Source organism: Lissotriton helveticus, chromosome 1_1, assembly GCF_964261635.1.
Source record: "Lissotriton helveticus chromosome 1_1, aLisHel1.1, whole genome shotgun sequence".
NCBI classification, from domain to species: Eukaryota; Metazoa; Chordata; class Amphibia; order Caudata; family Salamandridae; genus Lissotriton; species Lissotriton helveticus.
Window position 1 is genome coordinate 1,501,640,947 of NC_136057.1, and position 24,332 is coordinate 1,501,665,278.

General features: G+C 45.7%; 1 protein-coding gene and 1 pseudogene across 6 annotated transcripts in view; one reads left to right on the forward strand and one right to left on the reverse strand.

Annotated features, from left to right (window-relative positions):
• The window catches only part of FIRRM (FIGNL1 interacting regulator of recombination and mitosis), a 3,243,174-nt gene that overhangs the window by 63,059 nt on the left and 3,155,783 nt on the right, over positions 1-24,332 (reverse strand). The window lies entirely within an intron of this gene.
• On the forward strand, positions 703-5,667 carry LOC144799588 (uncharacterized; annotated as a pseudogene).

Here is a 24,332-nt window from a genome sequence, read left to right on the forward strand (position 1 = left end):
AGCAGGGGTTACGGAACCGCTCCGCCATCAGCACAGCGCGACCACAGCTGATGACGGAGTGGTTCCGTCACCAGCAGGGGAGGGGTTAAGAATAGTCTGGGGTTATTTTCAGCCAGAGTAGCAGAAATACTACAAATGTTCGATGATGAGGCATTATCTTATGTCAATGACATCCATCTTACAGACGATGATTTGGACGTGCACTTGAAAAGAGTGAACACCATAATACTTGGGTTTGCATCTGAAGGGTATAAATTCAATTTTAAGAAATCACAAATTGCCCACCTCAACGTCCTATTCTTAGGGTATGAGTTATCAAGTGAAGGCAAAAGTCTGGCAGCAAACTTTCTAGAGAAATGTGCGCTGCTCCAACCTCCGAAAACGCTGAAGAACTTACAGTCAATTCTAGGTTTCCTGAATTTTTGGAAGAACTTGTGTTCTAAACTACGCAGAAAGGGTTAAACCTCTATATGAATTAATCAAACTGATTTCAAACCAACTAATTGGACTCAAACACATACAGAAATTTTACGTTCAGTACAAACAGACATGTTGACTAAAACAAAATTAGATACACGCAATAATGTGCGCAATCTCACGATCCGTGTCATCCCAGGGAAATGCGGATTCACATACCTGACCTTTAATGAAGGAGAAAAGGTACCAATTGCATTCAAATGACACTTGTACACACAAGCAGAAATGAAATGTACTTCAACAGAAAAAATTCTGACAGCGGTTCAAACCGTAGTAGCAAAAGAAAGAACTCAGGCACAGGGTAAACGCATATTGATCGTTACACCTGTACCTGCCTTAGAGGCAGTAACAAAGGCAAGCATTCCTAATGCTAAGGCTTTACATCCAAGATGGATACAATGGGTTAATTCTCTTGCTGCGACAGACGTTGAATATGTCTTTGACCCAAATTTAAAGACACAAGAATTCCTACAATACGAATACGAATGTCCAATGCCGACTGAAATTCTGCCTCTAGAACATTACGGATGTATAATCTATACAGACGGATCAGCACAGCCCGCAGTTGGGGGTAAACAAGCCTATAGTGCTGCGTGCGCGATCGTTAAAGGTCGTTGGCGAGAAGGTAAATTCAGACCTATGGTCACTAAAACTCAATCACTCAGTGACTGTACAGCTCAGCGAGCTGAACTACAGGCTTTCAAGATGGCGCTTGAAAATACTGATCGCGAATTCCCCACACTAATAGTGTGCGATTCGTATTACTGCGTTCAATATTACAATGAGTATCTACAGAACTGGGCCCAAAATGGTTTCAAAGACGCAAAAGGTGGCACAATTAGGCATAAAACGCTTTGGGAACAAGTAGTTCTTTTACAGAAAGAACTAAAAAAGACTCACGTGATTCATACACTGAGTCATCAGCATGATGGCGTTCACGTTGCAGGGAATTCATTGGCTGATGAAGCCGCGAAGGCAGCTGTGCAAACGGCTTCCGTAGCTGCGATTACTCGGTCAAAAACAAAAATAGACAGCGAAATAATGCAAGCTGTCACTGCGTCAGTTAAAGACAGTGGTAAGACACTCCCGAAAGGCTTTCCAATAAAGTACTCATATATAACTGATGCGAATAATGTTCCTTTTGCTTGAATCCCTGGAGTGGGGAATAGGGCAATTCCAAACATGGAACATAGGTTAGGACTGATCTTAGCAGCACATGAAGGACTGACATCTTCACACGCAGGCATTTCCGCCACAGTATCTTTATTAAAACAAAGATATTGGTGGACGCGCAAGAGGAAACAAACTAGAAACTATGTTCTAGAATGTAAAATCTGCCAAAAAATGAAAGTTTCTACAGTGAAGCGACCTGCACAGACACCCCTTATAATTTCAGATAAACCACTAGCATGTGTTTATCTGGACCTCTGTGGTCCCTTAACAAGGGATGGCAACTATAAATACATCATTGTCGCTGTGGATTCATGCACAAGATTTATTTGGATGTGGCGACAGCGCTCGGCTGACGCCAGAACTGTTCTAAAGGATTTGCGAGTCTTTATCGGCACATACGCAATTGGCACGCTACATTCTGACCAAGGTCCTGCGTTTAGCTCTCGAGCTTACAAGGAGGTCATGGCCAGCTTGGGAATTGCATTGCGATACTCTAGTCCATTCCATCCTCAGGGAAATGCGGTAGTGGAAAGAAAAAACTGTGACATAAAGAAATCCATAACAGCTAAGGTATTAGGTTCGAGTGGTGGGTGGTTCAAACATATAACAAGTGTCCAACGTAGTCTTAACAATCTGCCAAAAGAAATTCGCTGGGTGGAGTCACTCCGTATGAATTAATGTTTGGTACTAGAATGATGATCGAAGACCTCAATAGTCAGACTTCAGTGGAGGAACAAAAACCCTTTGATGTCAAAGATCGTTTGGCTGTTTTACAGGTGTAGGAGAGTAGGGTCTGCTATCCTATGGTCACCCCAAATGTTTGCTTTTTGCTTAACTGGTTTTCGACTTACTGAGGCTGTGGGCCTGCTAATCAGACCCCCAGCCTGCTGTTCTCTCTCTAAATTAGTAATACATGTGCTATAGGTACATACCACGATTGGCAATGGACTCCTTGTCAGCCCCTGTACCATGCACTATAGGTGCCCAGGGCATAGGTACCACCAAGGCCCACCAGGGGCTGCAGCATTTCTTTTGCCACCCCTGGTTGGTTCTTAAATTGACACAACTGGCTGATCACTCAGCTGGGGCAAGATGGTGTAATCACCCCTTGCTTAGATATAGTATACCTATATCTAAACCTATATCTGGACACATATAAACCTGTGAGCCACTCCTATGGAAGGCCTTATCAATCCTGGAGGCAGAGTGCGTGGTTTAATGTGAGATGGAGCTCTAGCATGAGCTGAGCCTGTCTGCAGCTGTCGGGAACAACTCCCTAAGCAGTTCCGGGATAATGCCATACCATATACTCTTAAGTGCATTATAATCCTCGCGGTTATATAGCAACTTTGGCTTGGCTTTATCAAAACATGTCGTGTAAGGTGTCATACGATTTGGAATACTATCCCCTCGCCAGTCCTGGCGACGGGGATAGCATTCCACCCCTCTAGAGGGAGAAGACATGTTACTTTACTGAAATGCGGTTAATTTTTAAAAGAGCCTCAGATCCACAAAATGGATGCTTCTGTCACAGACACAGGTCTGGCCCCCTGCAGCTGACCAAAACTGAGCCAAGGAGGCCTGGACAAAGGATTTCCTGTCGCAGGGAGGTGTCACACCACCCCGGACAGGAGATAGTGGATTGTAGCAGGGAGGTTTGAAAGAAACCAGACACTACTTGGGGCGCACAAGGCTGCCCCTTGCATAATCCGGCCAAACCGGTTCTGGGGCCCCCCAGCCCCTGTCCCAGCGCGGCCTGGATCAAAGGAAAGGGGTGTACCCACCCCCTTCCTGGGTCCCACCCATAGGAGGGGACCTAGCAGGTAATCCAGCCCCTAGATTGATATAAGAATGGGAGCAGTGCCAATGCACTTCAGATTATCCTGACGAAACATAAGAAACGAAACTCTGGACCCTTCGACATCCTAATCAACGTAGTAGACTGAAGAATCTCCCTTGTGGTCAAGGAGTGACCACCCTGTGCAAACAGGCACCATCCAGCACCTCAACATCTGCTTTGTTGCAGTTCCCGCCGGAACTCGAGCAACAGAGATCGACGAGATCAAGCTTGCCTGCCTTCTTACAGCCCGACCCACAGTCCCTGCAGAGCTGAGACCCGTGGAGGCGACCGGAAGCATGGGGCACGCTATCTTGAAAAGACCACGAGACGCTGACCGTGCAGCCCATGAGTGACCCTTGAAGCTGTATGTAAAGGGAGTTCCTTCAGTGGCCGTATATTTCAATTGTGTGTATGCATCTATGAAATATCAAAAATAGGTGACAGAAAAAAAGTTAATTCTAGACAGAAATCATTCAAAAGTTCTATGTATTTTATTTTCCTTTTTTAAAAATATAAGTTCATATAAATACTGTTTTCAATCAGAGAATTGCATAGAAAATACATCTATTAATTACAAAATTTCACAAATAACACAGAAAGGTCATAAAAATAAGCAACAAGAGTAATACCCCTTGGTAACAACCATACCAATCAACTTGCTCACGTGCTGCCAGTCATACCACAATCACACCACATACTCAGATAGAAAAAGGAACTGGATTGTAGTTAGCTAGATCACAAAGCTATTGTTGTTCTAGGGCTCCGAGATGTAATTGTCGGCCCTTGTAGCAGGTCTACGCGCGTTTCGGCAGCTCTAGGCCACCTTCATCAGGACCTTATTCATCATATAGTGCACATACCAGGGGATCAAACAGAGAAGAAATACCTAAAAGAAAAGACAAATCTGTCACCACAGCATCATCAAATAAAAATATACACAAAAACCAATTTTTCATTCACTGTTAAGCTAAACTAAGGGGGCTCATCAACGTGACCATAGTGGAAAAGTAGTAAACCTCTCAGAGCATATTTGTTACTGAATTTTTGAGCAAGGATTGGGAATAAAGACACAGTTATACTAAGTCCATTATAAAGACACACAAAAGGAAACCTTAGTGAAAAAAGTCATATACCTCTCAGAGCATATTTGCAATCGAATTTTTGAGCAAGGATTGGGAATAGAGACACAGATTTGCTAATTCCATTAAAAAAAGGGAAAAACCTAATCATATGATGAGAGTTTAAGCTCATAGTGGCACACCATGCCTAGATTCTAAAATACTCACAGTGTAACGCAAGAATATCTTTTCATTTGTAATTTTATCGATGAAGTCAAGGGTAAGATAAAAGCAGATACCCAGCATCTACATAGGAATTAAGAAAGGCTGTAAATTGAAGTGTACTGGAGGGACTAGCTGAAACTGATTTGTTTTCCAAAGTTGGAAAACTTACCAATGGCGCCACTCGCGATGAAGACAAAAAACGTGTAAGCTTCAGAGCTTCATATCATGGGTAGGTAAACGCTGTGTTCCGTTTTGATAGCTACAGGGAAAGTTATAAATACCACGATGTCATAACTGGTGTTAGAATTATAAGGAAGATGCTACAATTAAGTCTGTGCATTCTGTCGAACAAAACCTTTTTAATAATGTAGATGAGTAAGGCCCTGATTGACATACCGGAGTGGTCGTGGAATATCCGTATTGTCAAATTTTCGGAGAATGCACCTTTATGTCCGATTATCAAAAAGAAGATCTCTAATTTATGCGGACGGCGAGGGGACTGAGTTCTGTTGTTTCAGGATCTATTATTAAATGAAAAAATAAAGGAGTCCTGTTTAGGCCGATAAAGTGCACATAATTTTAGTATCCAAAATAAAATCCATTCAAAAGGGTGTGGGCTTACTTCTATAGGCGACGACAGTCCATTCCATGGATAAAATGCATTACAACCACCAGCGACCCTGAAAATGTTAAAATATATGAACGTTATGTACGTTAAACAAAGAACAAGGGTCCACTAAAATAAGGTACACAATGTTTCTAATGTTTCAGCTACATGATAGTACAGGAAAGGAGCACGTCTTATATCGTGCAAAAGTCCATGACTGGATAGAAAATGGTTACTTCGGACTTCTAATACTGCAAGATAAACTAAGTGCGTATCTAGTCGACTGAAAGTACGGCAGATATGACATTACTAGTTTAAATTGTCAAAACATGCTAGCCGATGGTGAAAACCGGTCCTGTTATACGGCGTAAAGGAGATGGCTGCTACGGACGCCTACGGCGGTAATGTGCCTATTGGTCGCCTACCTTGTGGTCCGTAATGGTACGACGTGATCCCTCGCCGTAAACAAGACCCTCAGCAAACAATCGCGGGGGCCCGCTATGTCTTTTAAACCGTCCGACGAGGCTATAAGTCACGCGAGAAGTTGCAAGGTACGTGACGAAATGAGAGAATCTCTCATCATGAGCATAAACATAGGACTACGAGGTAACGTACATATTACTAGTACAGAACGGTGGAAACTAGTTAAACCGCAAGTATAGATAAAAGTACGTGTCTTTCAAAAGAGGCCATCAATTTAAAGATGTCTATTTAGCTGGGAAGCACGTACAACCTAAACAAGTAGAAATTAATAATACATTTTTTTAAATAAATTAACACATATCCAGGTCATGTATGCAAAATGCATAAGAAAATGGGCAAAGTTCCTGCATAACGCGATAAGTACTACACCAATTACTGTAATGAAGTCTCCTACTAGCAGGAAGCAATAGACAAGCTGTGTTTCCTGTAGGTTTCCTGTCGGTTTACCGTAGGTGACGCATACTGAGATATACTGAGTCAAGGGGAGAAATCTTTACTTGGTCACATACCAAGATAGTTCTTCATTTAACCCTCGTTTCACACTGTCCAGAAGGTAGATCCAAAAGGTTTCACGTTTTTTTCGAGTAATATCACTCGATTGCCCCGTTTTAGGTGTAACCTTTTCAAGGATAGACCATTTGATCTCATTCTCCTTATGGGATTTCTCAATACAGTGTTGGACTAACGGGGCTGACAACTTTTTGGTCCTAATGGCGGACTTATGTTCACTGAAACGGACGCGGAACTCACGACCCGTCTCACCAACATACGCCAAGCCACAGTCACAAAATAAAATGTACACGATGTTGCTGCTACGGCAGTTTGTAAGAGATCGTAGTTTGATCTGTTTTTCATTATATGTGATCGTGTCAGATGTAATCGCTGAGTCACAGGCGTGGCAGGAGCCACACCTGTGGTTACCTACAACCACTGGAAGTCCTGTAATGGAGAGCTGGTTATTGAATTGAGAATTTCTAGTGGGAGGTCTGGTATGAACCAGCATGTCCCTCAAATTTCTATTCCTCCTATATGCAAGCATTGGGAGAGGAAGTGGAGAAACGTTCTCATCCGTATTCAGAATTCTCCAATTTTTATTGATAATGTTTCGGATCTTATGATTCAATGTGGAGTGGTTAATCACACATGTGATCTGATTTTGTTTAGCCCGGGTGTTGCCTTGTAGGAGTGCTGATCTATCATAGTATTTAGCCCTTTTGTAGGCTTGTCGCACAAGGCGGTGTGGATAACCCCTCTTAAGCAGCCTTTCTTTGAGTGCATCTCCATGTTTATGTGATGAGCCAATATCCGTACAGTTCCGGCGAATTCGTAAAAATTCACCGAAGGGTATAGATTCCCTTTGGCAGTTCGGATGGTAACTGCCAAATTCCAGGATGGTATTTTTGGCAGTGCTTTTCCTGAATAGACTGACTGTTAAATGTCCGTTGGTGCCTGCAATACTGATATCTAAAAAGTCTACTTTTTGAGTGCTCAGGTTCATGGTGAACCTCAGGTTGGTATCACTTGCATTGAGCCAAAGGTAGAAAGCCTGCAGTTGTTCTTCCGGTCCATTCCAAATAAAAAAAATATCATCAATAAAACGCTTCCAAACAAAAATATTCTCAAAAAATGGGGCCAGTTCGTTGTAAATGTTTTTAAGCTCCCATTCTCCCATGAATGTGTTAGCCACACTTGGGGCACAGGAAGCCCCCATAGATGTACCCTTGATTTGTTTAAAAATCTTCCCATTGTACTCAAAGTAATTGTTCATCAACACAATCTCCAAACACTGGAGAATGAAGGTATCAGGGCGGTCAGACGGGTATCTCATCAAAAGGTCTGACACCGCCTGTAACGCTCGACACTGAGGGATGTTAGTGTATAACGCCTCAATGTCGAGCGTCACCAGTATGTCTGTATCAGGATTGAATGGCAAACCCTCTATTTTGTTAATTATATCCCCGGTATCGCGGATATAAGAGGCATATTTTTGGGTTAAAGGACACAAAAACCTGTCCACATACTTTGACAGTGGTTCAGTACAAGAACCAATGGTCGAAATTATAGGTCGCATGGGTGGATTAATTTCTGATTTATGTGTCTTAGGAAGACCATACAAAACTGAAGTGGTGGGGGTTGTTTTGTTAAGGAAGACATACTCATCTTCGCAGATGTAACCGTCTGAAAAGGCCACCTGGGTCATTTCTTGAATGTGTCTGTTAAGGCGGTCCAATTCCTTCCGCTGGGCCGGTCTATAGTGTTCTGTCACAGCTAGCATTTCCAACATTTTGTCATCATAGTTTGCTCTATCAAACACAGTAATACCCCCGCCTTTATCACAAGGCTTGATGACTATGGAGGGATTGGTTTTTAGTTCATTCAAAGAGGTTGTTTCTAAACGGGAGAGATTAGATTGAGGTGTATAGGGGTTTTTTATAACCCGCGCGATATCTTGAAGAACATTCTGTTCAAAAATACGTACCTCTGTGCCCACCATATCCAGAGTCGGTGTAAAGGTCGATGCTGGTTTACAGCCTGACAGATTGTTATCTTCCTCAATAGGTGGACGGTCAGTAAAAAAATTTTGTTTAATCTGACTTTGCGGAAGAAGGCCTAGAGATCTTCATGTAATTGAAATTTATTGAGGTGGATAATAGGAACGAATGACAAGCCCCTACTGAGTACTTTTAAGTCCTCGGATTTAAAAATCATAGAGGACAAATTGTAGACGGGTAAGTCATTAGTAGGTGTAAAATCCTCTACACCTTCTACCACCAATACATCTGTGAAGATGAGTATGTCTTCCTTAACAAAACAACCCCCACCACTTCAGTTTTGTATGGTCTTCCTAAGACACATAAATCAGAAATTAATCCACCCATGCGACCTATAATTTCGACCATTGGTTCTTGTACTGAACCACTGTCAAAGTATGTGGACAGGTTTTTGTGTCCTTTAACCCAAAAATATGCCTCTTATATCCGCGATACCGGGGATATAATTAACAAAATAGAGGGTTTGCCATTCAATCCTGATACAGACATACTGGTGACGCTCGACATTGAGGCGTTATACACTAACATCCCTCAGTGTCGAGCGTTACAGGCAGTGTCAGACCTTTTGATGAGATACCCGTCTGACCGCCCTGATACCTTCATTCTCCAGTGTTTGGAGATTGTGTTGATGAACAATTACTTTGAGTACAATGGGAAGATTTTTAAACAAATCAAGGGTACATCTATGGGGGCTTCCTGTGCCCCAAGTGTGGCTAACACATTCATGGGAGAATGGGAGCTTAAAAACATTTACAACGAACTGGCCCCATTTTTTGAGAATATTTTTGTTTGGAAGCGTTTTATTGATGATATTTTTTTTATTTGGAATTGACCGGAAGAACAACTGCAGGCTTTCTACCTTTGGCTCAATGCAAGTGATACCAACCTGAGGTTCACCATGAACCTGAGCACTCAAAAAGTAGACTTTTTAGATATCAGTATTGCAGGCACCAACGGACATTTAACAGTCAGTCTATTCAGGAAAAGCACTGCCAAAAATACCATCCTGGAATTTGGCAGTTACCATCCGAACTGCCAAAGGGAATCTATACCCTTCGGTGAATTTTTACGAATTCGCCGGAACTGTACGGATATTGGCTCATTCCATAAACATGGAGATGCACTCAAAGAAAGGCTGCTTAAGAGGGGTTATCCACACCGCCTTGTGCGACAAGCCTACAAAAGGGCTAAATACTATGATAGATCAGCACTCCTACAAGGCAACACCCGGGCTAAACAAAATCGGATCACATGTGTGATTAACCACTCCACATTGAATCATAAGATCCGAAACATTATCAATAAAAATTGGAGAATTCTGAATACGGATGAGAACGTTTCTCCACTTCCTCTCCCAATGCTTGCATATAGGAGGAATAGAAATTTGAGGGACATGCTGGTTCATACCAGACCTCCCACTAGAAATTCTCAATTCAATAACCAGCTCTCCATTACAGGACTTCCAGTGGTTGTAGGTAACCACAGGTGTGGCTCCTGCCACGCCTGTGACTCAGCGATTACATCTGACACGATCACATATAATGAAAAACAGATCAAACTACGATCTCTTACAAACTGCCGTAGCAGCAACATCGTGTACATTTTATTTTGTGACTGTGGCTTGGCGTATGTTGGTGAGACGGGTCGTGAGTTCCGCGTCCGTTTCAGTGAACATAAGTCCGCCATTAGGACCAAAAAGTTGTCAGCCCCGTTAGTCCAACACTGTATTGAGAAATCCCATAAGGAGAATGAGATCAAATGGTCTATCCTTGAAAAGGTTACACCTAAAACGGGGCAATCGAGTGATATTACTCGAAAAAAACGTGAAACCTTTTGGATCTACCTTCTGGACAGTGTGAAACGAGGGTTAAATGAAGAACTATCTTGGTATGTGACCAAGTAAAGATTTCTCCCCTTGACTCAGTATATCTCAGTATGCGTCACCTACGGTAAACCGACAGGAAACCTACAGGAAACACAGCTTGTCTATTGCTTCCTGCTAGTAGGAGACTTCATTACAGTAATTGGTGTAGTACTTATCGCGTTATGCAGGAACTTTGCCCATTTTCTTATGCATTTTGCATACATGACCTGGATATGTGTTAATTTATTTTTTAAAAATGTATTATTAATTTCTACTTGTTTAGGTTGTACGTGCTTCCCAGCTAAATAGACATCTTTAAATTGATGGCCTCTTTTGAAAGACACGTACTTTTATCTATACTTGCGGTTTAACTAGTTTCCACCGTTCTGTACTAGTAATATGGACGTTACCTCGTAGTCCTATGTTTATGCTCATGATGAGAGATTCTCTCATTTCGTCACGTACCTTGCAACTTCTCGCGTGACTTATAGCCTCGTCGGACGGTTTAAAAGACATAGCGGGCCCCCGCGATTGTTTGCTGAGGGTCTCGTTTACGGCGAGGGATCACGTCGTACCATTACGGACCACAAGGTAGGCGACCAATAGGCACATTACCGCCGTAGGCGTCCGTAGCAGCCATCTCCTTTACGCCGTATAACAGGACCGGTTTTCACCATCGGCTAGCATATTTTGACAATTTAAACTAGTAATGTCATATCTGCCGTACTTTCAGCCGACTAGATACGCACTTAGTTTATCTTGCAGTATTAGAAGTCCGAAGTAACCATTTTCTATCCAGTCATGGACTTTTGCACGATATAAGACGTGCTCCTTTCCTGTACTATCATGTAGCTGAAACATTAGAAACATTGTGTACCTTATTTTAGTGGACCCTTGTTCTTTGTTTAACGTACATAACGTTCATATATTTTAACATTTTCAGGGTCGCTGGTGGTTGTAATGCATTTTATCCATGGAATGGACTGTCGTCGCCTATAGAAGTAAGCCCACACCCTTTTGAATGGATTTTATTTTGGATACTAAAATTATGTGCACTTTATCGGCCTAAACAGGACTCCTTTATTTTTTCATTTAATAATAGATCCTGAAACAACAGAACTCCCCTCGCCGTCCGCATAAATTAGAGATCTTCTTTTTGATAATCGGACATAAAGGTGCATTCTCCGAAAATTTGACAATACGGATATTCCACGACCACTCCGGTATGTCAATCAGGGCCTTACTCATCTACATTATTAAAAAGGTTTTGTTCGACAGAATGCACAGACTTAATTGTAGCATCTTCCTTATAATTCTAACACCAGTTATGACATCGTGGTATTTATACCTTTCCCTGTAGCTATCAAAACGGAACACAGCGTTTACCTACCCATGATATGAAGCTCTGAAGCTTACACGTTTTTTGTCTTCATCGCGAGTGGCGCCATTGGTAAGTTTTCCAACTTTGGAAAACAAATCAGTTTCAGCTAGTCCCTCCAGTACACTTCAACTTACAGCCTTTCTTAATTCCTATGTAGATGCTGGGTATCTGCTTTTATCTTACCCTTGACTTCATCGATAAAATTACAAATGAAAAGATATTCTTGGGTTACACTGTGAGTATTTTAGGATCTAGGCATGGTGTGCCACTATGAGCTTAAACTCTCATCATATGATTAGGTTTTCCCCTTTTTTTAATGGAATTAGCAAATCTGTGTCTCTATTCCCAATCCTTGCTCAAAAATTCGATTGCAAATATGCTCTGAGAGGTATATGACTTTTTTCACTAAGGTTTCTTTTTGTGTGTCTTTATAATGGACTTAGTATAACTGTGTCTTTATTCCCAATCCTTGCTCAAAAATTCAGTAACAAATATGCTCTGAGAGGTTTACTACTTTTCCACTATGGTCACGTTGATGAGCCCCCTTAGTTTAGCTTAACAGTGAATGAAAAATTGGTTTTTGTGTATATTTTTATTTGATGATGCTGTGGTGACAGATTTGTCTTTTCTTTTAGGTATTTCTTCTCTGTTTGATCCCCTGGTATGTGCACTATATGATGAATAAGGTCCTGATGAAGGTGGCCTAGAGCTGCCGAAACGCGCGTAGACCTGCTACAAGGGCCGACAATTACATCTCGGAGCCCTAGAACAACAATAGCTTTGTGATCTAGCTAACTACAATCCAGTTCCTTTTTCTATCTGAGTATGTGGTGTGATTGTGGTATGACTGGCAGCACGTGAGCAAGTTGATTGGTATGGTTGTTACCAAGGGGTATTACTCTTGTTGCTTATTTGTATGACCTTTCTGTGTTATTTGTGAAATTTTGTAATTAATAGATGTATTTTCTATGCAATTCTCTGAAAACAGTATTTATATGAACTTATATTTATAAAAAAGGAAAATAAAATACATAGAACTTTTGAATGATTTCTGTCTAGAATTAACTTTTTTTCTGTCACCTATTTTTGATATTTCATAGATGCATACACACAATTGAAATATACGGCCACTGAAGGAACTCCCTTTACATATTGTTTATTTCTGTTCCCCTCTGTTCCTTGGCCATAATTTGTACTTTTGAGGGGGTCCCATCTTACATGTTGCTGACCCTTGAAGCTGTACACCGGGGTTTGAGAAGCCCCAACCCTGAGCCACTCTTGCACCGAAGCTCACCCCTCTACACTCGACGAGTGCTGCGTGGGGCCCTTCTGCTTTCTTTGGCTCAACGCGTTGGCCCGGTCACTTTCCAGCTGGCTTGTGGCCCCTTGCCGGCGAAAACCTAAATACGACTTGTGATTCTGGTTGCTCCAGATTTGCACCAGCTCTCTTGAAAAGGAGCCCCCGCTATGACCCTCCTGGTCCGAGTGAGAAGCAATCTTCCAGTTCCGTGTGGATTGCTCTTGCCAAGTGTTGTTTGCTCCAATCTTGAAGCCGACAGCGCCGACGGTGAGAGCCTACGTGGGACAGATCGTGACCCGCTCCTGGACATCGCAGATTCCCAAGAGCCCACGTGGCAGCGGAGAGAACCTCCTTGACAACCACCTGATTGCGCCCGACATTGCCTGGTTCCGTCCTGGTTCCACCCTGGTCACTGCTGAGTGACCCAGACTCTGTCCCCTCTGCTTTCAGGTACTTTTCTACTCTGATCCACCCTTGGATCACACCGGACACTTCTCCTTCACATCGCCTGCAGCATCTTCAGCTTCAAGCACCCAGAACCTGCGTGACGAAACCCGACGCCACTTCGACCCTATGCATCCGCTTCCTGTGGGTGAGGTAACATTGCAACGCCGGTGTTCCCACCCTGGTACACACCTCTAGGGTCTGTGTCTAAAGTTTTGTCCTTCTAGGTTCAGCGGAAGTATCCTAAAACTCTGTTTGTGTAACTTTTACGCACCATTGACTTAACATTGGTGCATGCGTGTGCTTTAAGCACTGCACCCGAATCCCGCGGGCTTTTCCCGACTTCAGCATTGCTTGTCCCGACTGCTCCCAGCGATTCCCTAGGCCCTAGGCCTAACCACTGATTGATTGGTATCTCTTATACCACTTTTTTAGTATATGGTCTGAGTGGCCCCCCGCCCTCATCCATAATTGTGCAACTTTGTATGTTATACTGTGCTTTTGATTTAACGCTTGTGCCCCTTTGTTCATAAAGAATACTGGGGATTATTTTTAGAAATAAATACATATATTTTTATAATATATACTTGTGTGGTGTCCTTTCATTTGATATTACAGGACTGTGATTGGTAAAACAGCTCGCTTAACACGACCTCTTGAGTTTAGCCTTTAAGGCTGTTTAGTCTATGCTACCATTAAGATAGCTTGTCTACAAGGTTGACTTACAACCAGACACCATAAGGGATAGTTTGGACTGATACAAGGTGGTTCCAGAATTGGAAACATCATATATCAGGCCAACTTCTCACATTGGTGCGCAGCGGTGCGGATTTGAGCTTGCTGTTGTTTTACCATTGCAATCTTTTTATCAAATTGAAAGATCACATCAAGTACCTTAGGTACATATAAATCAAAAGCTTAGCATATTTAAGTTCTACTGAACTTAGTAGTTGTAGATCAAAGGGATTAGCACACCCTGACTACAACTCACTAGCAAGGTACAGTAGGTAAACATTTAGTGTAGGTAGCTGCATCACTTACACCACACAAGAGTCATGTCTGGCACAGGTGAAGCTCCAAGCTCTCTGCCTGTGACAGTTGACCTTACCAAGGCAACTTCCAGCTATGACAAACTTAGCCACAAAGACTTGTGTGCCTTGTGTATTGCAAGGGGGCTAAAAAGGGGCAGAAGTCCCACCAGTCCTACCCTAATAGCCATTCTGGAAAAGGATGACTTAGATAAGGCGAGTGCAGCTCCCTTAGACTTATGAGATGGAGTACAACCCCCTGAGAATGAGACCACTCCAGTGGAGGAAGAAGAAGAGGAGGTAGAGGAGGAGGACGACTCGGATGTAGAGGATCTTGAAGATCAGGATCAGAGGGGTAACCAGGTTGTAGTTGCCAGGCTTAACCAGGCCAACTTAGACCTACTTGGGAATGGAGAGGGCCAGCACCTCCCCAGATCCCATAACATCATTCTCCCAGGCAACAGAAGAGTGAGATCTCCATCAGGGGACTCTCATATTTCTAGTGTCTCAAGAGAATCTCAGAGAGGAATGACTTCCTCTCAGAAGATAGAGCATAAAGGAAGGATGAGGGCTGTCAAACTCCAGATAGAGAGGGAGGAGGTAGCCCTGGTTCAAGCTAGACTTGCTTTAGCAAGAGAACAGAAGTTGAGTGGCTTAGATGCCACTGGTGGCAGCATAATTCCTAGAGAGAAAGACAGGAGCTATGATAATAGAAACCTGACAAAAATTGTGCCCCCCTACAAGAAGGGGATGACATCCACAAATGGATGACTGCTCTTGAGAGAGCCTGCATGGTACGGCAGGTTCCTCAGGATCAGTGGGCTGCAATTTTATGGTACTCCTTTTCTGAGAAAGGGAGGGATAGGCTCCTCACAGTTAGACCTTAGGATGCCAAAAACTACTCTGTCCTGAAGAGTGCTCTTATTGAAGGGTTTGGCCTAACCACTGAGCAATACAGGTTGTTGTTCAGAGACACCCAAAAAGCACAGACTCAGGACTGGACTGATTTTGTTGATTGTGCCACTAAGGCTCTGGAGGGTTGGCTGCAGGGAAGTAAATTCTCAGACTATACAGGATTGTACAATCTTATAATGAGAGAGCAGATCCTTAATAACTGTCAGAACCAGCTGTTGCATCAATACCTTATTGACTCTGATCTGACCTCTCCCCAAGAATTGGGAAAGAAGGCAGACAAATGGGTCAGAACAAGGATTAAGCAGAAACCCCAGAACCAAGGTGGTGACCAGAAGACAACAGACCAGAAGGGTGGGAATCAGAAAGATAAAGAAAAGGACCAGAAGTCTTCAGGCCCCCAAACTAATAATAAGGAGGGTGGTCCCCAAAATGGAAACAAGAAAAAGAAGAACGATGGCCCAAAGAAACCTTGGTGTAATACCTGCAAATCAGTTTCACACTGGGGCAGTGAATGCACCAAGAAAAATCCAGTCCCCACCACTGCAGCTCCTAAAGCACCTGCACCCCCTAGCACAGTTAGCAGTGGTGGTACACAACCAAAGGGTATAGTAGGGTTAACCTTGGGTACTGAGATGGAATCTGGCCTAGTCAGAATCCCTACTCAGGCAGTTCTCCTATATGATGTGGACTTAGCTTTGTCCACTACAGTGAGTCCCAGTAACCTGGGCAAATATAGGCAGACGCCTTTGATAAATGAGAAACTGGCTCAGGCCTACAGGGACACATGTGCCAGTGTCACTATGGTGACACCTGACTTTGTGGACCCTGGACAGATTGTACTAGGTGAAAGTTACCTAGTGACCAATGCAAGCAACTCCACTACTACACATAGTGTGGCTGTTGTGAACTTCTCCTGGGGAGGGGTAGATGGCCTAAAGAAAGTTGTTGTGAGTGCAGACCTCCCAGTAGACTGTCTGTTAGGCAATGATCTTGAAAGCTCAGTTTGGTCAGAAGTGGAGTACAGGACTCATGCAGAAATGCTAGGGATTTCAGCACATGTCCTTGCAGTGACAAGGACTCAGGCTAAGAAGTGCCTTCCTGAACCAGTGGTGGATCTTGGAACAATAGACCAACCACAACCCAAGAGAAGGAGCAAGAGGGTTTAGGCTGTACCTTCCCCCTTGCCCCAGGTTGAGGATCAGATTTCACAGGAAACTGATTCTGCAGTCCAAGAGGAGACTGTCTCTGAGGAACTTGAGCCTGATCAGGTTGAGTTTCTGGGGACAGGGGGACCCTCAAGGGCAGACCTGGGGCAGGCCCAATTAGATTGCCCTTCACTTGAACCCCTCAGACAGCAAGCTGCTGCTGAGGCTGCAGGGAATGCTCAAGGTGCCCATAAAGTATATTGGGATGATGGACTCCTTTACTCAGAGGCTAGAGACCCCAAGCCTGGTACCACTAGGAGGTTGGTTATACCTTTGAAGTTTAGGGGTTTCCTTCTCACCTTGGCCCATGATATTCCCCTTGCAGGACACTTAGGCCAGAACAAGACTTGGGAGAGGCTTGTTCCACAATTTCACTGGCCTCATATGTCAGAAAATGTCAAGGAGTTTTGTCGCTCCTGTGTCACTTGCCAAGCCAGTGGTAAGTCAGGTGGCACAACAAAGGCCCCCCTCATACCACTACCTGTGGTGGGGGTACCCTTTGAAAGAGTTAGAATAGACATTGTGGGTCCCATGGATCCTCAAACAGCATCTGGGCACAGATTTATACTGGTGGTAGTGGATCATGCCACCAGGTACCCAGAGGCAATTCCCGAGGACCACCACAGCTCCTGTGGTGGCAAAAGCCCTCATTGCAGTTTTCTCAAGAGTGGGCTTCCCAAAGGAGGTGCTTTCAGATAGAGGTACCAACTTCATGTCTGGATACTTAAAAGCAATGTGGAAGGAGTGTGGAGTAAACTACAAGTTTACCACACCCTATCACCCACAGTGAAATGGGCTTGTGGAGAGATTCAACAAGACCCTCAAGGGAAAGATAAAAGGGTTACCAGAGAAGCTTAGGCGGAAATGGGACATCCTTTTACCCTGCTTGCTCTTTGCTTACAGAGAGGTCCCACAGAAGGGGGTTGGCTACAGCCCTTTTGAACTTTTGTTTGGCCACCCTGTGAGGGGTCCACTATGTCTGGTGAAGGAAGGATGGGAGTTACCTCTCACAAAGCCTAAGCTAGATGTTGTGGACTATGTACTTGGTCTCCGCTCCCGGATGGCTGAGTATATGGAGAGAGCATCCAAAAACATGGAGGCCAGTCAAGAATTACAGAAAGCTTGGCATGACCAAAAGGCTGTTCTGGTTGAGTTCCAGCCAGGGCAGAAGGTGTGGGTGTTGGAGCCAGTGGCCCCAGCAGCACTCCAGGACAAATGGACTGGACCCTACCCTATTATTGAGAAAAAGGGAGAAGTCACCTACCTGGTTGACTTTGGAACCCCTAGGAGCCCCCACAGGGTGCTCCATGTAAATCGTTTGAAAGCATTTGTGGACAGGGAGGACATGAGCTTGCTCATGGCCACAGATGGGGAACAGGAGGAAGAGAGTGACCCTCTCCCAGACCTGCTTTCCCAGAACCCTGATGATGGTTCAGTTGATGGAGTAGCCTTGGCAGGCAGCCTCACTGACCAGCAACAGATGGACTGCAGACAGGTTCTGCAAGCCCACAGACACTTGTTTTCACTCACACCCAGTCAAACTAACTGGTGCACCCATGAGGTGGACACTGGTGACAGTCTGCCTGTGAAGAATAAGATCTACAGGCAACCTGACCATGGGATTGTATAAAGGCTGAGGTGCAAAAGCTGTTGGAGCTTGGAGTGATTGAGCCATCGAAGAGCCCATGGGCTAGCCCAGTGGTCCTTGTGCCAAAACCTCATACCCAAGATGGAAAGAGAGAAATGAGGTTTTGTGTGGACTACAGAGGTCTCAATGCTGTCACTAGGACAGATGCACATCCCATTCCAAGAGCAGATGAGCTCATTGATAAATTGGTTTCTGCCAAGTTTCTGAGCACATTTGATTTGACAGCTGGCTACTGGCAGATCAGACTAGCTGAAGAGTCAAAAGCCAAGACAGCATTCTCTACCCCTAGTGGACATTATCAGTTTGTGGTAATGCCCTTTGGTTTGAAGACTGCACCTGCCACCTTCCAAAGGTTGGTGAATCAAGTCCTTGCTGGGCTGGATGACTTTTGTGCAGCATATCTAGATGATATTACTGTCTTTAGCTCCACCTGGGAGGATCACCTGATCCATCTGAAGAAGGTTCTGGAGGCCCTGCAAAAAGCAGGCCTGACTATCAAGGCTACCAAGTGCCAGATAGGGCAGAGCAAGGTTGTGTACCTGGGCCACCTAGTAGGTGGGGGTCAGGTTCAGCCACTGGAGAGCAAGATCCAGACCATACAGGACTGGGCTCCTCCAACTACCCAGACACAAGTCAGAGGCTTCTTGGGCCTGACTGGGTATTATAGAAAATTTGTAAAGAACTATGGGTCCATTGTGACACCATTGAATGACTTGACATCCAAGAAGATGCCCAAAAAGGTTTAAAGGACAGTTAGCTGTCAAAAGGCATTTGATGACCCGAAGAAGGCCATGTGCTCTGCACCTATCCTGAAGAGTCCTGACTACTCCAAACAGTTCATTGTACAGACAGATGCTTCTGAGTTGGGGGTGGGAGCTGTGCTTTCACAACTTAATGAAGATGGTCAAGACCAGCCCATTGCTTTTATTAGCAGAAGGCTGACCCCCAGGGAGAAACGTTGGTCAGCTATTGAGAGGGAGGCCTTTGCTGTGGTTTGGGCCCTGAAGAAGTTGAGGCCATACTTGTTTGGTACTCACTTCCTAGTTCAGACAGACCATAAGCCCCTCTTTTGGCTAAATCAGATGAAGGGTGAAAATCCAAAACTGCTCAGGTGGTCCATTTCCCTACAGGGGATGGACTTTACAGTGGAGCACCGCCCAGGGACTGACCATGGTAATGCAGATGGTCTCTCCAGGTACTTCCACTTAGAACATGAAGACTTATCTGGTCAAGGTTAAGTTTAATGTCCCTGCGTTTGGGGGGGGGGGTGTTGTGTAGGAGAGTAGGGTCTGCTATCCTATGGTCACCCCAAATGTTTGCTTTTTGCTTCACTGGTTTTCGACTTACTGAGGCTGTGGGCCTGCTAATCAGACCCCCAGCCTGCTTTTCTCTCTCTAAATTAGTAATACATGTGCTATAGGTGCATACCACAATTGGAAATGGACTCCTTGTCAGCCCCTGTACCATGCAGTATAGGTGCCCAGGGCATAGGTACCACCAAGGCCTACAAGGGGCTGCAGCATATATTTGCCACCCCTGGCTGGTTCTTAAATTGACACAACTGGCTGATCACTCAGCTAGGGCAAGATGGTGTAATCACCCCTTGCTTAGATATAGTATACCTATATCTAAACCTATATCTGGACACATATAAACCTGTGAGCCACTCCTATGGAAGTCCTTATCAATCCTGGAGGCAGAGTGCGTGGTTTAATGTGAGATGGAGCTCTAGCATGAGCTGAGCCTGTCTGCAGCTGTCGGGAACAACTCCCTAAGCTGTTCCGGGATAATGCCATACCATATACTCTTAAGTGCATTATAATCCTCGCGGTTATATAGCAACTTTGGCTTGGCTTTATCAAAACATGTTGTGTAAGGTGTCATACGATTTGGAATACTATCCCCTCGCCAGTCCTTGCGACGGGGATAGCATTCCACCCCTCTAGAGGGAGAAGACATGTTACTTTACTGAAATGCGGTTAATTTTTAAAAGAGCCTCAGATCCACAAAATGGATGCTTCTGCCACAGACACACGTCTGGCCCCCTGCAGCTGACTGAAACTCAGCCAAGGAGGCCTGGACAAAGGATTTCCTGTCGCAGGGAGGTGTCACACCACCCCAGACAGGAGATAGTGGATTGTAGCAGGGAGGTTTGAAAGAAACCAGACACTGCTTAGGGCGCACAAGGCTGCCCCTTGCATAATCCGGCCAAACCGGTTCTGGGGCCCCCCAGCCCCTGTCCCAGCGTGGCCTGGATCAAAGGAAAGGGGTGTACTCACCCCCTTCCTGGGTCCCACCCATAGGAGGGGACCTAGCAGGTAATACAGCCCCCTAGATTGGTATAAGAATGGGAGCAGTGCCAATGCACTTCAGATTATCCTGACGAAACATAAGAAACGAAACTCTGGACCCTTCGACATCCTACTCAACGTAGAAGACTGAAGAATCTCCCTTGTGGTCAAGGAGTGACCACCCTGTGCAATCAGGCACCATCCAGCACCTCGACGTCTGCTTTGTTGCAGTTCCTGCCGGAACTCGAGCGACAGATCGACGAGATCAAGCTTGCCTGCCTTCTTACAGCCCGATCCACAGTCCCTGCAGAGCTGAGACCCGTGGAGGCGACCGGAAGCGTGGGGCACGCCATCTTGAAAAGACCACAAGATGCTGACCGTGCAGCCCACAAGTGACCCTCGAAGCTGTACACCGGGGTTTGAGAAGCCCCAACCCTGAGCCACTCTTGCACCGAAGCTCACCCCTCTACACTCGACGAGTGCTGCGTGGGGCCCTTCTGCTTTCTTTGGCTCAACGCGTTGGCCCGGTCACTTGCCAGCTGGCTTGTGGCCCTTGTGCCGGCAAAAACCTAAATACGACTTGTGATTCTGGTTGCTTCAGATTTGCACCAGCTCCCTTGAAAAGGAGCCCAGGCTCTGACCCTCCTGGTCCGAGTGAGAAGCAATCTTCCAGTTCCGCGTGGATTGCTCTTGCCAAGTGTTGTTTGCTCCAATCTTGAAGCCGACAGCGCAGACGGTGAGAGCCTACGTGGGACAGATCGTGACTCGCTCCTGGACGTCGCAGATGCCCCAGAGCCCATGTGGTAGCGGAGAGAACCTCCTCGACAACCACCTGAATGCGCCCGACATTGCCTGGTTCCGTCCTGGTTCCACCCTGGTCACTGCTGAGTGACCCAGACACTGTCCCCTCTGCTTCCAGGTACTTTTCTACTCTGATCCACCCTTGGATCACACCGGACACTTCTCCTTCACATCGCCTGCAGCATCTTCAGCTTCAAGCACCCAGAACCTGCGTGACGAACCCCGACGCCACTTCGACCCTATGCACCCGCTTCCTGTGGGTGAGGTAACATTGCAACGCCGGTGTTCCCACACTGGTACACACCTCTAGGGTCTGTGTCTAAAGTTTTGTCCTTCTAGGTTCAGCGGAAGTATCCTAAAACTCTGTTTGTGTAACTTTTACGCACCATTGACTTAACATTGGTGCATGCGTGTGTGTGAGAAGTTGGCCTGATGTGCAGTGCTCACTATTCTAGTGATCACTATATATCAGTCCAAACAACCCTTATTGATGATTGGTTGTAAGTCAACCTTATAGACCAGCTATCCTAGTAGCATGGATACGAGCAGTCTAAGGCTAAGACTCTAGAGGGCGTGTTAAGCCAGCTGTTTTACCATCACATTACCCCTTGAACACCCAGTGAAAGGACACCACACAAGTGTTATGAAAATAAACAGTGTATTTATTAGAATCACAACAGCCCTGTACTCTTTATGAGGACAGGGTGCTAGGCACACAACAAAACTCTTACGAAAATACTTAAGTTAGCACAGTATATACAAATGCCCGAGGGGCACGAAAAACCATATACTCTAAAAGTGGAATGCGAAATTACTAGCAGGTAAGTACAGTACTAATAGGCTTTGGAATCGCTAGGACTTGACTATAGAATCGTTAGATTACTTCTAGGAGGCCCAGGGGACTCGGGTGCAGAGTGTGCACTCTCACGCGGGATGCGGGACAAAGTCTATGATAGCTAGTAAAGTTAAAGTTAGTGTTCACGGGCGAACCCGACCTGATAGGGAGAAAACGAAAGTGGATCCTGACCCTTGGATAGTGAGGCTATGCTGGGGCACCGAAATGCCGAAGTTACCTAGCCCAGGGGCTGCAGCTGCATAGGTCTCAAAAGACGTCGGGAATCCTCGTTGACGAACCAGGAGCCTGGAAGAAAGATGCTGGCAGGCGACCAGTGAAGAGAGTTCGAGGTGATCCAAGCCTGGATCTGGAAGATGGATGATACCTGAAAGCAGAGGGGACCAAGTTCGTGACTACTAGCCAGTAGTCAGTGGGCACCAGGAGGGCACCGGATGGTAGTCACCTCGGCTAGGTGAGTGGGCGACGCTGTGCTCTGCAGATCTCACGGGCCAGGAGGCGTTGTCGGCGACCAGGATGGAGAGGCGAGCTGTCCCACGATGGATGAAGCTGTCGGCGTCGAAGAACCCAGGATTGGGCAACAAAGCCTTGGCTAATTCAAGCCCACGCGGTGGACTCAAAATGGCGTCTTGAGTGGACCAGGAGGGTCCGGGTGCTCCTCTTCTGGAAGGGAGCAAGAGCCAGTCTGGAGCAACCAGACCAGCAGCAGTGATGTCGTCGGGCGTCGTTCAGAAGGCCACAAGCCAGCGGGCTAGTAGCCAAACAACGCGGTGAGCAGCAAAAAGCAGAAGGGCCCCATGCCGATCGTGGAGATGCTGGGGGGCTGCTCTTCGGTGCTGGAGCTGCTCAGGGTTGGGGCTTCTCGGACCCCAAAGCACTCGCCAGGAGATTACTCGGCGGGCTTGCTGTGCAGAAGTCGTGCAGTCTTGGCAATAGTCGGTCCCTTGAGGTCTCGTCGCACTCACGGTTCTCAGCTTGGCTGTAGAGGTGAGTAGAGGTCGGAGGTGCCAGGGAAGCCGGGTCTTGTCGAGCTGGGCAGTCGGATTCCGGAGGAAGGACTTACAGCAGACCGCAGTGTTCTTCGGATGGTGCCTGCGGATGCAGGGTGACTACTCCTTAGTCACAAGGGAGAATCTTGAAGAAGAAATCTTGATGTCCTTTCGTAGAAAGTCGTGTCTTGATTCCAAAGATGATCTAATCTGGAAGGGGGCCAGTTCCTACCTTTATCCTGAAAAAGGGGGCTGGCACGCGACTAAGTCCTGCCCTATGGGTGGGACTAGGAGGGGGGTGGTTACACCCCTCTCCTTTGGCGGGCTTTCACCAGGCCAGGGGCTGGAGTGCCCCTGGAACTGGTTTCAGCCGGCCTATGCACAGTGAGCACCGGGGTGCCACTTGCAGTCACCTTCCTCTAAAGCCCTGCCTACCTAGAATACACAAAACCCTGTCTGGGACGGTGCTGGCACCGCCCCTGGCAGGAAACCCTTTGTCCTTGCCTCCTGTGCTGGGAGGACTCCCAGCAGCAGGAGGGCAGACTTGTGTCTCGGTGGCAGCATCCATCTTGTGGAGCTGAGGCTATGTCTGACTTTAACCGGGGTTACAGGTTACATACATGTCGTGTCCCTCTAGAAGGGTGGAATGCTAACCCCGTCGCCAGAATTGGCGAGGGGTTAGTATTCCAATTCGTATGACACCTTACTCGACATGTTTTGATAAAGCGATACCAGAGTTGGCATATAACCGCGAGGATTATTATGCACTTAAGAGTATATGGTATGCGATATCATGGAAACGGCTAAGGGATGGATCCCTAAAGCCGCAGACAGGCTCAGCTCATGCCAGAGCACTATCTCACACGATTCCAAGCACTCTGCCTTCAGGATTGTTAAGGCCTGCCATAGGAGTGACTGATAGGAGATCTGTGTGTCCATTTTTAGGGTAGATATAGGTATACTATATCTAAAGCAAAGGGTGATTACACCACCTTGCCCCAGCTGTCAAGCAGCCAGTTGTGTCAGATTTGGATGGCCAGCCAGGGGTGGCATAATACATGCTGCAGCCCCTGGTAGGCCCTGGGTACACCTATGCCCTGGGTACCTAAGGTACACTGTACAGGGACTGATAAGGTGACTCAGTATCCAATTAGATATGTACCTAAGGTACATGGAATCCATTTTACAGAGAGAGCAG